The 18168-nt window shown below is 42.0% G+C and overlaps 1 protein-coding gene across 7 annotated transcripts in view; it reads right to left on the minus strand.

Annotated features, from left to right (window-relative positions):
• Window positions 1-1361: 1361 nt before the first annotated feature.
• The window catches only part of mlip (muscular LMNA-interacting protein), a 179277-nt gene continuing 162470 nt past the window's right edge, over window positions 1362-18168 (minus strand). For all 7 annotated transcript variants that reach the window (XM_072251100.1, XM_072251097.1, XM_072251094.1 and 4 more), the window contains one exon: window positions 1362-3915. The gene's annotated coding sequence lies outside the window, so the exon portion shown is untranslated. The remainder of the gene's footprint in view (window positions 3916-18168) is intronic.

An 18168-nucleotide genomic window follows, 5' to 3' on the forward strand; every position in this document is an offset into this window, starting at 1 on the left:
TTCTTTCCCATTGTAATGTTTAGGCTGAACAACTGAACTTCTTGACCATGTCCACATGTTTTCATGCATTGAGTTGCTGCCACATGATTGACTGATTAGATTTTGCATTAATGAGCAGGTGCACCTAATAAAGTGGCCACTGAGGCTACATTTTATGTTCTATGTTGGTGCCGGAAACATGGTGACATCTGCAACTGCATCAAGCACATCCTTGGACTGTGTTGGCCATTGACACAAACGACACATTTCACTGTATGTTTCAATATACTGCACATGTGATAGATGAAGCTAATCTAATCAGCCCATGTTTTAAGGATCTACATTGATAAAGCAGTAACACAAAGGCATAAAAAAATTCAAAACTCTTAACCCCATTTTCAAATGTTGTGAGTAATATTCAGCTTTATTTTCTTCAAAAGCATTAAAAATTCATACAGAAAATAAGATGTAACATTTATTGAAAATTATCTGCAGATACCTATACTGGAAATAGGTTGAGAGTCATAGTTTCTAGCTTAGCCTCAGGTCAGACAGCACAACATCAAAAGCAAATACACGGTGGAACATGTGACACAAATATATTGGATGGCCAAATAATTTCCCATTTACTGTACCTGATCTCCCCAGGAAATCAGCAGATGTAGAAAGTGACAACAATCAGCGCTAATCTCTTGATACTGATCCTGGGAATGAAAGGGTAAATGTATGACGAGTGTTTGATAGCTCTGGCCCTGTACTCACTGGAGTTTAACACATTGAGGGCAGATTTCATTGAAACCTATGGAGGAGATGATGCTTCCAATAGAGGGAGAGTCTGGGACCAGAGGACACATGCTCAGAATACAATGCTGTCCCTTTAGGACAGAGATGAGGAGATATTTCTTCAGTCAGAGTGTAGTTCATTGTCACAGACATTTGTGGAGACTAAGTCATTGAGTATACTTAAATTGAAATTTGATAGGTTCTTGATTAATAAATTCAAAGGTGATGGGGAGAAGTCAGAAGAATGGGGTTGAAATGGATAATAAATCAGTCATGATTGAATGTCCGAGCAGACTGGATTCTGCTTCTATGTCTTATGTTCTTAAGGGCTTCATACGGAAATTGTACAACTGATTACTTTTGACCAACAGCACTGAATGTTTACATTCTAAATGCCATTAGAGAGCTAATTTAAAAGGTTTTAGATTTACAAAGTAAACATTGTTATCATCACCTGATTTTTGTGGCTGAAATGATGGTATTTCATAAACTATTAGAATGCTTTAATACATATTTACAAAAAGCCCTTTTAGATATCATTCGGCTGAAACTTGGTAGTGGAAAATGAGTTGCAGCAAGTTATTGGTCTGCTCCTGAGGGAGGAGAAAAAATTAGTGGTTAGTCACTGATAGCAAAACCAGCAATTCATTAAAGATCTCTCAAAGCTATCAGCATGATGCTTATTCAACTTCATAGATACACCCCAACCTGCTGATTTCCTCCAACATTTTTGTGTGTGTTACTCTAGATTTCCAGTATCTGCAGAATTTTTCATGTTTACGAAGAAAGCCAACCCATCAGCCTCTCCTCTCTGCACTATAATTGTCTTACACTGTCTTAGTTCCACATACTGTACATTCTTCCACAGCTGCTTTTCTTGCTGATGTACAGTGTCTTGAAGATTGAGATATGATGTACTGACATTGCAGAAGGTTCATATTAATGATCCCAGGAATGAAGAGGTTGACATATAAAGAGCATTTGATGGCTCTGGGCCAGTACTTTCTGGATTATAAGAGAATGTGGGGGAATGTCATTGACCTTCCCCATCTCATGAGGAGGGAAATACTGGCTTTGGAGGTGGTGCAGAGGTGGTTCACCAGGTTGATTCCAGAGATGAGGGGGTTAGACTATAAGAGATTGAGTTGCCTGGGACTGTACTCGCTAGAATTCAGCAGAATGAGAGGAGAATTTATAGAAACATATAGAATTACGAAAGAGCTAGTTAAGATAGAGGCATGAAAGTTGTTTCCACTGGTAAGTGAGACTAGTAATAGGGGAGATAGCCTCAAGATTCGGGGGAGTAGATTTAGGATGGAGATGAGGAGGAACTGCTTTTCCCAGAGGATGGTGAATCTGTGGAATTCTCTGCCCAATGAAGCAGTGGAGGTCACCTCAGTAAATATATTTAAGACAAGGTTGGACAGATGTTTGCATAGTTGGGGAACTATGGGCTATGGGTAAAAGGCAGGTATATGGAGATGAGCCCACGGCCAGATTAGCCATGATCTTATTGAATGGCAGAGCAGGCTTGACGGGCCATATGGCCTACACCTGCTCTTATTATTTTGTGTTCTTATAAACCTATTGAATATTGAAAGGCCTAGATAGAGTTGGTGTGGGGAGATTATTTCCTATAGAGGGGGAGTCTAGGACCAGAGGGCACAGACTCTGAATAGAAGGATATCCCTTTAGAACAGATATGATGAGGAATTTCTTTAGCCGGAGGGTGCCGAATCTGTGGAATTTGTTACCAGAGATGACTGTGGGAGCTTGAGCATACTTAAAGTGGATACAATAGGTTCTTGATATGTAAAGGCGTCAAAGGCACTGTTCCCTCTAAACTGCATGGGTTCTCAGCCGCACAGCAAAAGGAATGTTCCTGCACACATAGCCTTTTTTTGCCACGCAGATGGCATTGTTCACAGTAGAATAAGTTTACGAAATGTAAAAGATTTTCTTTGTTGTACTGTATTTCATTATAACCTCCAATGAATAAATCAAAACTACGTGATTTTTCAATTTACATCCTAAATATTCATAGTATGAATATTACAAAAAAAAACATTTAAAGTGTGACCCAGTTTTCAGACTGTGTAGAAATTTCCTGCTCAGAGCAAGGTTAGTCCGCATAGCTGTGGGAAAAAAAAGTTAGAGGGACTGTTGGAAAGGTTATGGGGTGAAGGTTGGGGAAAAGTGTTGAGAAGGAAAATAAATCAATCATGATCAAAGAATCTCCAGTGAATACAGGGCCAGCACCACGATGGCATAGTGGTTAGCAGGATTTTATTACAGATCAGGGCATCAGAGTTCAGAATTCAATTCCAGTATCCACTGTGAGAAAGTTTGTATGTTCTTCCTGTGAACGCAGGGTTTCCTTTGGGTACTCTGGTTTTTTCCCACAGTGCAAAGACATACTAGTTAGTAGGTTCATTGGTGATTGTATATTGTCCTGTAATTAGGCTAAAGCTATGTCCACACTAGACCGGACATATCCGTAACCGAAGCTTTTTGTCTTTGTTTTGACCCTCCGTCCACACTGAAACGGTATTTTCCTCCTCCGAAAACGGAGCTTTTCTAAAACACTCTCCAGAGTGTTTAAATCTGAAAATGCCAGTTGGGCGGTGTAGTATGTACGGGGTAACCGGCTAATTTTAAAAACACTGTCATGACATGCCGGAACAAATGGTGGCGGCAGTGCGGCATTTCATTGTTTTCTTGAACGCAACTTCCAACACCACAACAATATCTGACAATAGATGTGTAACAGCCTAATGTAACATTGTATGGAAACACAAGATAACAGTGATGCAGACATGTTTTATACATTTAACAAGGTGCTTTATTAACTTATTGCTTGTGCAAACATTCAATAGATGTAATGGTCACTTTTGTCCAGTAACTCGTTTTATTGCACATGTTAAATCACATGTTAAATACAGCATAATAATACACAAAGACATGGCAAAAGCAGAGTCAAACAAATGAGGTAACAGCAATTTTCACTTTTGCCCAGTAACAAGCCTTATTGCATTTGGTTGTAGCTGTCGTCCCTTTCACCGATGAAGAGACTGGCTGTAGGAAATGTTTCCGGACAAATGCGCACCAAGTCTTCCGTTTGGCAATTTTCTTTTAAGTTTTTCTAGTCTGTAACTAGACAAATGCACACCAAGTATACCATTTCCTCTTCACTTGTTTTCTGTGTGTCCTGCGTATGCCCAGTAGGAGGAAATTTGCCCAAATACCCATTTTAATGTAGATGGAGGTATGTTCAAAACATGCTGGTGTGGACGCCTATCGTTTTTACACGAAACCAGCGTTTTCAAAATTATCTGCTCTAGTGTGGGCATAGCCTGAGTATGTAGGTTGCTGAGCAGTGTAGCTCATTGGGCTGGAAAGGCCTGTTTCGTGCTGTATCTCTAAATAAATTAAATAAATAAACCATCAAGTGCTCCTTACTCGATAATCCTTTCATTCCTAGATCTTTCTCATGAACCTCCTCTTGACCCTCCCCAATGCCAGTACTTCCTTTCTTAGATAAACTGCTCAGTTTGGAGTTGAAATATATGGAGATCGGAAGGTTAATTAGCAGCTGTATATTGACCCTGGTGTAAATTGGTGGCAGAAGAACCTGGGGGGGGGGGGGGATGGATGTGGAGACTGTTGTGGTTATTAGGGATGCAAGTGGAAAACAGGATTAGTTTTGTTTACTGAAGGCCTGTTTCAGTACGGTATGACTATGTAACAAGGATAGATCTGTAACAGCCTGTAAATGGAAAGACACATTCCTACATTCCATTCACACATTCAGACAATAGGACAGGCATGCAGTAAACCTGACCTATGTCGGCCTTGTCACTTATATTTATGCATTGTTATTTCACTAGTAATAATTGCAGATTTTCCAGCAGGAGAACAGAATTTCAAATTAAAACCATTGACATACACTGGCTGAAAATGACAAAACTGTTCTTCAAGGATCTTTCAACAAACTGGGTTTGAAATCTCTTGCAGAGAGTGGGGATGAGCGAGTGGTCTTGCATAAGAAGAAGGAATTTTTCCACCATAGGAGAAAATTAATTAGATTAGATTAGATTATGAGAACACTCAGTCCTTTTTTTATTGTCATTTAGAAATGCATACATGCATTAAGAAATGATACAATGTTTCTCCAGAGTGATATCACAGAAAATTAATTATGGATGCATCACGGCTTGGCACAGCAACTGCTCCGCTCGTAACCTCAAGAAACTGCAGACAATTGTGGACACAGCTCTGCAATCACGGAAACAGCCTCTCCTCCATGAACTCCGTCCACACTAGAAAATTTACAGATGCTGGAAATCCAATGCAACACACACAAAACAGTGATGAAGAGTCTCAATCCGAAATGTGGACTGTTTGCTCTTTTCCATAGAGGGTGCCCGGCCAGCTGAGTTCCTCCATCATTTTGAGTGCATTGCTGCATCTACATTTCTTATCTCCTCAGTAAATCAAAGACCCCACGCACCTTGGACATTCCCCCTTCCCCCACTCTCCCATCAGGTAGAAGGTACAAAAGCCTGAAAGCACATATCAGTAGGCTCAAGGACAGTTTCTATCCATATTATAATAATATTGAATGATTCCCTAGTTTGTTAAAATGGACTCCTTTCCTTACAATCCACCTTGTTATGACCTTGCACCGTATTTTTTACCTGCACTGCATTTTCTCTATAACTGTAATACTTTTTCTTCGGCAGCTGAACGGGGCACGACTGCGCAAGTGCGTGTAGTGGGACCGTGAGGCAGCAGGAGTATTTAAAAGAGAGCAGATTAACAGAGCGGGCGACGTTGTAGCGGGCGACAGAGTAGAGGGAGACAGAGTAGGAAGGCTTTGGCTGCTGAGGCTTTGGTGAGCAGAGGCTGAGGAAGAGCTTCACTCCAAGTGAGCTAAGGCCAGGTAAGTTCCTTTAATAAATCTAATTACCTTAGGAGTAGGTAATGGAGGCAGCAGTTAGGGCAGTTGAGTGCTCCGTTTGCAGGATGTGGGAAGTCAGGGCAAGCACAATCGTCCCTGATGACTACACCTGTGAAAGGTGCATCCAGCTGCAGCTCCTGACAAACCGAGTTAGGGAACTGGAGCTGGAGATGAACTTCGGATCATTCGGGAGGCAGAGGCAGAAATAGGGGGGAGTTACAGGGAGATAGTCACCCCTAAGAATCAGGAGACAGGTAGCTGGGTGACTGTCAGAAGAGGGAAGGGGAATAGACAGAATGAGCAGAGCACCCCGGTGGCCGTTCCCACCAATAATAAGTACGTCGTTTTGGATACTGTTGATGGGGACGACCTACCAGGGACAAGTTGTAGTGGTTGCGTATCTGGCACCGAGATGGGACCCTCAACTCAGAAGGGAAGGAGGGAAAAGAAGAGAGCAGTAGTGATAGGGGATTCGATAGTTAGGGGGACAGGTAAGAGGTTCTGTGGAAGAGTTCGAGAATCCCGAATGGTCTGTTGCCTCCCTGGTGCCAAGGTCCGTGATATCTCGGATCGAGTTCTCAGTATTCTCAAGGGGGGGGGGTGTGAGCAGCCAGATGTCGTGGTCCATGTAGGGACCAAGGATGTGGGTAGGAAGAGTGAGGAGGTCCTGAAAGGTGAGTTTAGGGAGTTAGGCGCCAAGTTAAAGGACAGGACCTCCAGGATAGAAATCTCAGGATTGCTACCAGTGCCACATGCAGGCGGGTTTAGAAATAGTAAGATAGCGCAGATCAACACATGGCTGAAGACATGGTGCAGGAGGGAGGGCTTCAGACTTACAGATAATTGGGCAGTTTTCCAGGGAATGTGGGACCTGTTCTGGCAGGATGGTCTACATCTGAACTGGAGGAGGACAAATATTCTTGCAGGTAGGTTTGCTTGAGAGGCTCCGGTGGATTTAAACTAGATACGAGGGGGGAGGGGAACCAGCGTGTAAGAACAGATGTAGGGAAGAAGGAAGAAAAAGAAAATAGTAAAGTTGTTTGCACCGTTAGTGATAAACAGAAGGTAAGAGGTGGAAAATATCTAAAATGCATTTATTTTAATGCTAGGAGCATTGTAAGAAAGGTGGATGAGCTTAAAGCATGGATTGATACCTGGAAGTATGATGTGGTAGCTATTAGTGAAACATGGTTAGAGGACTGGTATGATTGGCAACTAAATATTCCTGGATTTAATTGCTTCAGGTGTGATAGAATGGGAGGGACAAGAGGGGGAGGTGTTGCATTGCTTGTCAGAGAAAATATTACAGCAGTGCTCTGTCAGAATAGATTAGAGGGCTCATCTAGGGAGGCTATTTGGGTGGAATTGAGGAATGAGAAAGGTGTAGTAACTCTTATGGGGGTGTATTATAGACCACCAAATGGGGAGCGAGAATTGGAGGAGCAAATTTGTAAGGAGATTGCAGATATTTGTAGTAAGCACAAAATTGTGATTGTGGGAGATTTTAATTTTGCACACATAGACTGGGAAGCCCATACTGTAAAAGGGTTGGATGGTTTGGAGTTTGTAAAATGTGTGCAGGATAGTTTTTTGCAGCAAAACATAAAGGTACTAACTAGAGAAGGAGCAGTGTTGGATCTCCAGTTAGGGAATGAGATAGGCCAGGTGACACACATAAAAATTGCTGCCTGGCCTGCTGTGTTGACCAGCAACTTTTATGTGTGTTGCTTGAAATTCCAGCATCTGCAGATTTCCTCGTGTTTAGGTCAGGTGACGGAGGTTTGTGTTGGGGAGCATTTTGGTCCAGTGATCACAATGCTATTAGTTTCAATATAATTATGGAAAAGGGTAGGTCTGGACCCAGGGTTGAGATTTTTGATTGGAGAAAGGCTAACTTTGAGGAGATGTGAAAGGATTTAGAAGCAGTGGATTGGGACAACTTGTTTTATGGGAAAGATGTACTAGAGAAATGGAGGTCATTTAAGGGTGAAATTTTGAGGGTACAGAATCTTTGTTCCTGTAAGGTTGAAAGGAAAGGTTAAAAGTTTGAGAGAGCCATGGATTTCAAGGGATATTGGAAACTTGGTTCAGAAAAAGATATCTACAATAAATACAGGCAGCTTGGAGTAAATGAGGTGCTCGGGGAATATAAGGAATGTAAAAAGAATCTTAAGAAAGAAATTAGAAAAGCTAAAAGAAGATATGAGACTGCTTTGGCAAGTAAGGTGAAAATAAATCCAAAGGGTGTCTACAGTTATATTAATAGCAAAAGAACAGTGAGGGATAAAATTGGTCCCTTAGAGAATCAGAGTGGACGGCTATGTGCGGAGCCAAAAGAGATGGGGGAGATTCTTAACAATTTCTTTTCTTTGGTATCCACTAAGGAGAAGGATATTGAATTGTGTAAGGTAAGGGAAACAAGTAGAGAAGTTATGGAAACTATGATGACTAAAGAAGAGGAAGTACTGGCACTTTTAAGGAATATCAAAGTGGATAAGTCTCCAGGTCCTGACAGGATATTCCCTCGGACCTTGAGGGAAGTTAGTGTGGAAATAGCAGGGGCTCTGACAGAAATATTTCAAATGTCATTAGAAACGGGGATGGTGCTAAAGGATTGGTGTATTGCTCAAGTTGTTCCATTGTTTAAAAAGGGTTCTAAGAGTAAACCTAGCAATTATCTGCCTGAGAGTTTGACGTCAGTGGTGGCTAAATTGATGGAAAGTATTCTTTGAGATGTTATATATAATTATCTGAATAGACAGGGTCCGATTATGTACAATCAACATGGATTTGTGCGTGGAAGGTCACGTTTGACAAATCTTATTGAATTTTTTGAAGAGGTTATTAGGAAAGTTGATGAGGGTAAAGCGGTGGATGTTGTCTATATGGACTTTAGTAAGGCCTTTGACAAGGTTCCACGCGGAAGGTTAGTTAGGAGGGTTCATTCCTTAGGTATTAATATTGAAGTAGTAAAATGGATTCAGCAGTGGCTGGATGGGAGATGCCAGAGAGTAGTGGTGGATAACTGTTTGTCAGATTGGAGGACAGTGTGTAGCAGTGTGCCTCAGGGATCTGTACTGGGTCCAGTGCTATTTGTCATATATATTAATGATCTGGATGATGGGGTGGTAAATTGGATTAGTAAGTATGCAGATGATACTAAGATAGGTGGAGTTGTGGATAATGAAGTAGGTTTTCGAAGCTTGCAGAGAGATTTAGGCCAGTTAGAAGAGTGGGCTGAAAGATGGCAGATGGAGTTTAATGCTGATAAATGTGAGGTGCTACGTTTTGGTAGGACTAATCAAAATAGGACATACATGGTAAATTGTAGGGCATTGAAGAATGCTGTAGAACAGGGGGATCTAGGAATAATGGTGCATAGCTCCTTGAAGGTGGAATCTCATGTGGATGGGGTGGTGAAAAAAGCTTTTGGTATGCTGGCCTTTGTAAATCAGAGCATTGAGTATAGGAGTTGGGATGTAATGTTGAAATTGTACAAGGCATTGGTAAGGCCAAATTTGGAGTATTGTGTACAGTTTTGGTCACTGAATTATTGGAAAGATGTCAGCAAAATTGAGAGAGTACAGAGAAGATTTACTAGAATGTTACCTGGGTTTCATCACCTAAGTTACAGAGAAAGGTTGAGCAAGTTGGGTCTTTATTCTTTGGAGCGTAGAAGGTTGAGGGGGGACTTGATGTATTTAAAATTATGAGGGGGATAAATAGAGTTGACGTGGATAGCCTTTTTCCATTGAGAGTGGGGGAGATTCAAACAAGAGGACATGAGTTGAAAGTTAAAGGGCAAAAGTTTAGGGGTAACTTGAGGGGGAATTTCTTTATTCAGAGAGTGGTAGCTGTATGGAATGAGCTTCCAGCAGAAATGGTTGAGGCAGGTTCGATGTTGTCATTTAAAGTTAAATTAGATAGCTACATGGACAGGAAAGGAATGGAGGGTTATGAGCTGAGTACAGGTCGGTGGGACTTGGTGAGAGTAAGAGTTCGGCACGGACTAGAAGGGCTGAGATGGCCTGTTTCCGTGCGGTAATGGTTATCTGGTTACTTTATTCTTTACTGTTATTGATTTACCTTGTTCTAGCTCAATGCACCATGTAATGATTTAATCTGTATGAACAGTATGCAAGACAGGCTTTTCACTGTATCACAGCACATGTGACAATAATAAACCAATTCCAACTCCAATTTATTGATTATTATATTTAAACTTAAGCTAGGAGTACACAGACAGAACTTACCCCACCATTGTAATCTAACTAATTATTTCATAGGCTGTTGTTCCAGTGATCCAGAAGAGAGCCTGAGTCAGCCAGAGTACTGGCCATGACATTCTCCATACTACTCCATTGCCAGATGGGAGGAAACACCAAACTGGCATGTATGAGCCTATGCAAAGTGCGGGCAGCTAACATTCTCTTCCCTTCCTGGTAAGAATCATAGAGAGAAACACATGGAAACAGGCCCTTCGGCCCAACTGACCATGGTGCCCACCAAACTTGTCTCACTTACCTGCATCTGGCCCATATACTTCTGAGCCAGGAGTTCCCAAGCTGGGGTCCACAGACCCCTTGGTCAGTGGTAGGATCCATGATATAAAAATGTTTGGGAACCTCTGCTTTAAACCTTCCTGTGCATGTATTTATCCAAGTACCTTTTCACTCTTCTTGCCCCAATCCCTTTTTTGGCAGTCTCATCCATATAGGCACTACCCTGTATGTGAAGACGTTGCTGTCAGCGGTCTTTAAAATCTTTCACCTCTCACTTTAAACCTGTACCCTCTAGTTTCCCTTTCCCTTGAAAAAATACATTGTGTATTCTCTTTATTTATATCCCTCTGTAAGGCCACCCCTCAGTCTCTTTCACTCAGAGGAAAATGTCATGGGTCAAATATTTAAGGGAAACATGAGGGGGAGCTTCTTCGCTCAGAGAGTAGTGAGAGTGTGGAATAAGTTGCCAGAGAAATTACGTTTGTGGGTTTGATTGCAACATTTAAGAGAAGTTTGGATAATTACATGGATGGGAGGCGTATGGAAGGCTGTAGTCCAGGTGCAGGTCGATGGGACAAGGCAGAATAATAGTCTGGCATGGACTAGATGGGATGAAAATGCTGTAGTGCTCTATGACTTTCAGAATCTAAATCTTCTCTGCACTCTTTCCAGTTTAATGTTATCTTTCGCATAACACCAAAACTCTACATGATATTCTAGGTGCAATCTCACCAATGTCTTGTACAATCTTAATGAAATGGACAGCAGTTTAGGAAAATTAGAATGATTTTTCTACTTGGAATTCGTAGGTCAAGTGTGTGCTGACATGGTGCTTCATTACTGAAGAAAAATTGTGGTGCTAAAAATATGTTGATGTGTTGCTAATGTCATCAGTGATGTGGCACTGATTGACATAACCTTACATCGACGGGGGGGGGGGGTACAATGCTTTCATGGGATAAGATGGTTACCATCCATTACCATATACCCCCTACCATTTTGATGAACATGAGGAGACAGTGGGATATCTGGTTACAGATGATATTCCATTGAAGATACTGTAATTTGTTTACAGTAATGCTGCCAAGATCCATTTCCCTCTTTCATGTGACTCACCCATAAGCAGTTAATTCATGGAAAATATCTGAGACTCAGGCCTAATGTATGTGATTCTGCAAGACCACTGGAGGCTGGAGGCCCAGAAGCAGCCTGTCCTGGGGTTGGAGTTGGTGGGGGGGGGGGGGTGTTTGTTTTTGTGTGTGTGTGTGTGTGTGTGGGGGGGGGGGGGGCAAAAGAGCTTGTATTGCTGTGTGGAGCATTGTAGACGTGCTATGTTGATGCTAGAATGTGTAGCTGTCCCCAGCGCAGCCCTAGATTGTGTTGGTTGTTAATGGATATGATGCATTTTACTCTATGTTTCAATGCACACATGATAGATAAATCAGAATCCAAATCTGAACCTAAAGCAGTCAGAATCAAGCACCACAAACACAACAGGTTCTGCAGATGCCGGAAATCCAGAGCAACACACACAAAATGCTGGAGGAACTCAGCAGGTCAGGCAGCATCAATGGAGAGGAGTAAACAGTCGCCAGTTTGGGCCAAGACCCTTCATCAAGACCCAGGTCTGTCTCCATATGCAGTTTAACTACTTAAAACACAATTGTCTTATCTTCCTAATCTTCAAACATTGTGCATAGTTGCTGCTCTATCAGCAATTATCAATTTATCACAGCAGAGGTGAGAGGTGACTTAATAGAGGTGTACAAGATAATATGAGACATAGATCAAGTGGACAGCCAGAGACTTTTCCCCAGAGTGGAAATGGCTAATATGAGGGTCATATTTTCAAGGTGACTGGTGGAAAGTATAGTGGAGATGCCAGAGGTATACACAGACGGTGATGATGAGTAAGTGATGAGCGTTTGGTACACGTTGCCAGTGGCGATGGTAGAGGCAGATATATTAGGGATATTTAAGAAATGCTTAGATAGATGCATGGATGATTGACAAATAGAGGTCTATGTAGGAGGTAAGAGTTAGATGATCTTAGAGTAGGTTAAAGGGTCAGCACAACATCTATGCCATAGGGCCTGTATTGTGCTGTACTGTTCTGTGTCCTATGTTCTATCTCTTTTACACATGTAAAAGTCTGCAACAATACCACAGAGTGGTATCTGGGTAAATTCTCTCATCTAACAGAGACACAAGAGACTGAAGATGCTGGAATCTGGAGCAAAAGATGAGCCACTGGAATAACAAAGCAAATCAGGCATGATCTATTGAGGGAAGCACGCAGTAAATGTGTTAGGTCAAAATCCTTCATTCAGTGCTGCTAACCAGCAGGGCCAGCAAACTTATCAAAAGTGTATATTCAAGAAACAAAGCAGCACAAATGAATGTGACTAAAGGTACAAAGGCTGCAGAATCCTCAACAGTGCAAACTTCCTTGTGTAGCGTTAGTGTGTAGAATAGTTGTTTATCAGTCTTTATTTATGCATAATTTTTCATAAATTCTGTTGTATTTATTTATTTTAAAGTCTATGCCGGCAAGAAAATAAATCCCAAGGTAGTAAATGGCAACATAAACATACTTCAATAGTAAATTCACCTTGACTCTCCTGGTTTCACCTATCACCTACCACCTTGTACTTCCTCCCCTCCCCCCACCTTCTTTTCCCATCCTGATGAAGGGTCTCAGCACAAAATGTCGACTGTACTCTTTTGTCTTGCCTGCTAAGTTCTCCAGCATTTTGTGTGTGTTGCTTGACTTTGACCTTGCTTGTTTATATGTTTACATAATCACCTCATTTTTTCTGCAGTAGGTGTCATGCCGCTTGAATGCCACCTGGCTATTTTATAGGTTAATTGCTATCACTGGAACCTGAGTATGAGCCAACCATAACTTCCTTCTCTTTTCTACTACTAGACATATCTTTACCCCTCCCCTCCACTTTCCATAGGGATCACTCCCTCTGCGATTCCCTTGTCCATTTATCCCACCCCACTAATCTTCCTTCTGGCAAGCAGCCCAAGTGTTACACCTGCCCATTCACCACCTCCCTCACCTCCATCAGGGCCCCTAACAGTCCTTCCAGGTGAGGCAACACTTCAACTGCAAACCTGCTGGGGTCGTCTGTTGAGTCTGGTGCTCCCAGTATAGCCGCCTCTACATTGGTGAAACCCATCGTAAATTGGGGTCCTTTGCTCCATCCACCAAAAGCAGAACTTCCCAAAGGCTAATCATTTAAATTCTAATCTCCATTCCCACTCCGACATGTCAGTCCATGGCTTCCTCTTGTGCCAAATTGAGGCCACCCTCAGGATGGAGGAGGACCACCTTATATTTCATCTGGGTAGCCTCCAACCTGATGGTATGAATATCGATTTCTCCCAGTAATTTTTTCCCTTCCCCCCTTCCCTCTTCTTCTATTCCCAACTCTAGCCTTTTACCTCTTCTCACCCGCCGATCACTTTCCTCTGGGTCCCCTCCTCCTTCCACTACTCCTATAGTCTACTCTCCTCTCCTAGCAGACTCCTTTTTCTCCAGTCCTTTACTGCTCCCACCCACTCGGCTTCCCCATCGCCTGCCAGCATGTCCTCTTTCCACTCCAGCCACCTTTTATTTTGGCATCTTCCCCCTTCCATTTCAGTCCTGATGAAGGGCCTTGGCCCAAAACACCAACTATCTATTCAATTCCAGAGATGCTGCCTGACCCGTTGAGTTCCTCCAACATTTTGTGTGTGTTGCTTTTTCCTCTTTGTCTTCCTTTCTTTCTTCGTTCTTTGTACTTGCAACACTCAGTAAAACAGGCATAACCACCAGGTTTTACACTTCACTCCTGGCTTCCTAAGAACCTCTGGATCAATATCACCAGATCCAACTCTCGCTCACAGAAAACATTTCCAAGACTCTGCCAATGTTCTGCAATATAGTAGATTGACTACATATTTAGTCAACCGGAATGGTCTCTGTCACATAAATGTTGTGGTAATAGGAAATAGTGACTAAATCTCAATTAATTCTCAAAGTGTGAGAGATACCTTTGCTGAGTTTATAGAGCACTGTCCATTATAGCACAGTACAGGCCCTTCAGCCCACAATGTTGTGCTCACTTTTTAACCTACTCTGAGGTCAATCTAGCCCTTTCTTCCTCCATAGACCTCGAATTTTCTATTATCTATGTGCCTATTCTTAAATACCCCAGGCAAAGCTTTCCGTGTAATCACCACTCCCTGTGTAAAAAACTTATCTCTGACATCCCGGCTAAACTTTCCTCCAATCACATTAAAGTTACGCCTCTGGTATTAGTCATCTCCACCCTGGGAAAGAGTCTCTGACTATCCCCTTGATCTATGCTTCTTATCATCTTGTACACCTCTATGAAGTGACTTCTCATCCTCCTTCTCTCCAAAGAGAAAAGCCCTAGTTCACTCAACCTGTCCTCATAAGATATTCTCTCCAATCCAGGTAGCATCGTGGTAAATCTCCTCTGTACTGTCTCTAAAGCTTCCACACCCTTCCTATAACGAGTCAAACAAAATATTCCAAGTGTGGTCTATGACCAGGGTTTTGTAGAGCTGCAACCTTTTTGTCCTTCAAGTCCATGCTATCTGTTGTTGGAACTCCAAATTCTTCACCTTTTTCATGCCTATAATCTCTGCATATTCTCTAAAATACAGAAATTATGTGTGTAATCTTATTTTTGTTGTTCTGTTTTAAGTTAACTTTGAAAGACCTCATCCCACGCTGAAAGAATGAAGAAATAAATACCTTTGATGTGAGTAAACATTTCGGTAGAACATGAGCGTGGCCTTATTATCAGCACAGATCACTAGATGTGAGTCATAATGCTATTCCTAACAGCTGGTGTCTCTGACACCATTGAGTGTTTTGTGATGATAACGTTATTATCAGCTTCAAATCCTTTGTATGAAAGGCTGAAAATCACGGTTGAATTCCATTGCTACAGATACCTGCCTCCCCCACTCCCTCTACTCCTCTGAGGCCCACCTTTACCTTGTTGGGCTAACTTTACAATTACTTCTCATTGAATGTGTGGCCAATATACACTCAGTGCCACTTAATTATGTACACCTATAAAGCTGCTGTTTATTGCAATATGTAATCTGCCAATCATGGGGTAACAGCTCAATGTATGAAAGCATGCCAACCTGGTCAGTTATTGTTCAGACAAACATTAGAATGGAGAAGAAATGTGATCTAAGTGACTTTAACTGTGGAAGGATTGTTGGTGCCAGACAGGGTGGCTTGAGTATCTCAGAAACTGCTGAGCTCCTGAGAATTTCTGTCAGTATCTCCAGTTGAACTCTGTTTATTTGTGTGTTTTCCCCCTAGCTGTCAGTCTGTGGTTCTGTATTGCCATGTGCTCCTGTCCCCACTCCTGCTCTACTCAGGCCCCTGTATTACTGAGTACTCCGTCACTCATTGTTTCTCATTATTACCAGTATTTCTGCCACCTGTGTCTCATTGTGCTCCACCTATCATCTGCCTGTCTGTTTATTGTTCAGTGTATTTCAGTCCTGTGTTTTCACCTGTTTGTTACCAAATTGTTCTAGTGAGTTTTCCTGAGCCTTTCCAGCATTTGTACCTGAACTCTGTCCATCTGAATATTGACTCTGCCTGTTTCCCAATGGTTTTTGTATTTAGAAACCATAGAAAAACTACAGCACAGAATCAGGCCTTTTAGCCCTTCTTGGCTGTGCCGAACCATTTTCTCCCTAGTCCCACTGACCTGCACATGGACCATATCCCTCCATACACCTCCCATTCATGTATCTGTCCAATTTATTCTTAAATGTTAAAAAAGAACCCATATTTACCACCGCGTCTGGCAGCTCATTCCACACTCCCACCACTCTCTGTGTGAATAAGCCCCCCCCCCACAATGTTCCCTTTAAACTTTTCCCCCCTCACCCTTAACCCATGTCCTCTGGTTTTTTTCTCCCCTTGCCTCAGTGGAAAAAGCCTGCTTGCATTCACTCTATCTATACCCATCATAATTTTATATACCTCTATCAAATCTCCCCTCATTCTTCTACGCTCCAGGGAATAAAGTCCTAAACTATTCAACCTTTCTCAGTAACTGAGTTTCTCAAGTCCTGGCAACATCCTTGTAAACCTTCTCTGCACTCTTTCAACCTCATTTATATCCTTCCTGTAATTTGGTGACCAAAACTGAACACAATACTCCAAATTCGGCCTCACCAATGCCTTATACAACCTCATCATAACATTCCACCTCTTATACTCAATACTTCGATTAATAAAGGCCAAAGTACCAAAAGCTCTCTTTACAACCCTATCTACTTGTGATGCCACGTTTACGGAATTTTGTATCTGTATTCCCAGATCCCTCTGTTCTACTGCACTCCTCAGTGCCCTACCATTTACCCTGTATGTTCTATCTTGGTTTGTCCTTCCAACGTGCAATACCTCACACTTGTCTGTATTAAACTCCATTTGCCATTTTTCAGCCCATTTTTCCAGCTGGTCCAAGTCCCTCTGCAGGCTCTGAAAACCTTCCTCACTGTCCACTACACCTCCAATCTTTGTATCATCAGCAAATTTGCTGATCCAATTTACCACATTATCATCCAGATCATTGATATAGATGACAAATAACAATGGACTCAGCACTGATCCCTGTGGCACACCACTAGTCACAGGCCTCCACTCGGAGAAGCAATTCTCTACCACCACTCTTTGGCTCCTTCCATTGAGCCACTGTCTAATCCAATTTACCACCTCTCCACGTATACCTAGCGACTGAATTTTCCTAACTAACCTAATTTTCCTAAATCATTTCTCTGGATGTTTTGATCTCTGCCTGAACTTTGACGTCAACTTTGTTTGCACCTCGGGATTTGTTACTTGATTAATATTACTGTGTGCACAGTACTGAGTCTGCAATTGGATCCCTGCTCCAGTGTCCTGACAGTTTCACACATAACAGTCTCTAGAATTTACAGAGAAACAAAAAAAAATCAAATGAGCAGTTGTTCTGTGGCCCTTGTTAATGAGAGAGATCAGAGAGAATAGGCAGACTGGTTCAAGTTGACAGGAAGGTAACAGTAACTCAGATAATCATGTGTTACATCAGTGGAGTGCAGAAGAGCATCTCTGACACACAACACATCGAATCTTAAAGTGATGGACTACAGAAACAAAGACCACAAACATTTTATTAGGTACAGGAGGTATGTAGTAAAGTGGCCATTGAGTGTATATGAAGTGAACATTATCATCACAAAACGCTCAATATATTTTCACTTTTATAAATCAGTCTCAGTTGAATTGTTTCTTTACCCTTAACTGTATTATGTCCTGATCCTATATATCTATGAATCATAGTGAAGTTCACAATGGAAAATTATGTTAAATGTGCACAAGGGGGAACAATTTTAAGGTGATTGGAGGAACGTATAGGGGGATGTCAGAAGTCAGAATTTCACACAGTGGTGGGTGTATGTAATGCATTGCCAAGGATGGTGGTAGATGCATATATGTGTTACGGACATTTAGGAGACTTGTATAGGCTCATGGTTGGAAGAAAAATGGAGGGCTACGTGGGAGGAAAAGGTGTTATTTTGTTATTTTTTGCACAACAGGCCCTCTTGGCCCAACAAGCTTCACTGCCTATTTAACCATAGTGGCCCATCTATTTAACCCTAGTCTAATCACAGGACATAAGAGTATAAGGACAATTTACAATGACCACTTAACCTACGTCTTTGGACTATGGGCAGAAATCAGAGCAGCCGAAGGAAACCCAGGAGCTCATGGAAAGGAAGTACAAACTTCTTACATTCAGCATCAGAATTGAACTCTGAACTCCAACACCCTGAGCAGTAATAGTCATGTCAACTGCTATGCTACTGTGACACCCCCACCTTCCCTGCGACTAAAAACTAACTTGCATC

Source organism: Mobula birostris, chromosome 2, assembly GCF_030028105.1.
Source record: "Mobula birostris isolate sMobBir1 chromosome 2, sMobBir1.hap1, whole genome shotgun sequence".
Taxonomy (NCBI): Eukaryota; Metazoa; Chordata; class Chondrichthyes; order Myliobatiformes; family Myliobatidae; genus Mobula; species Mobula birostris.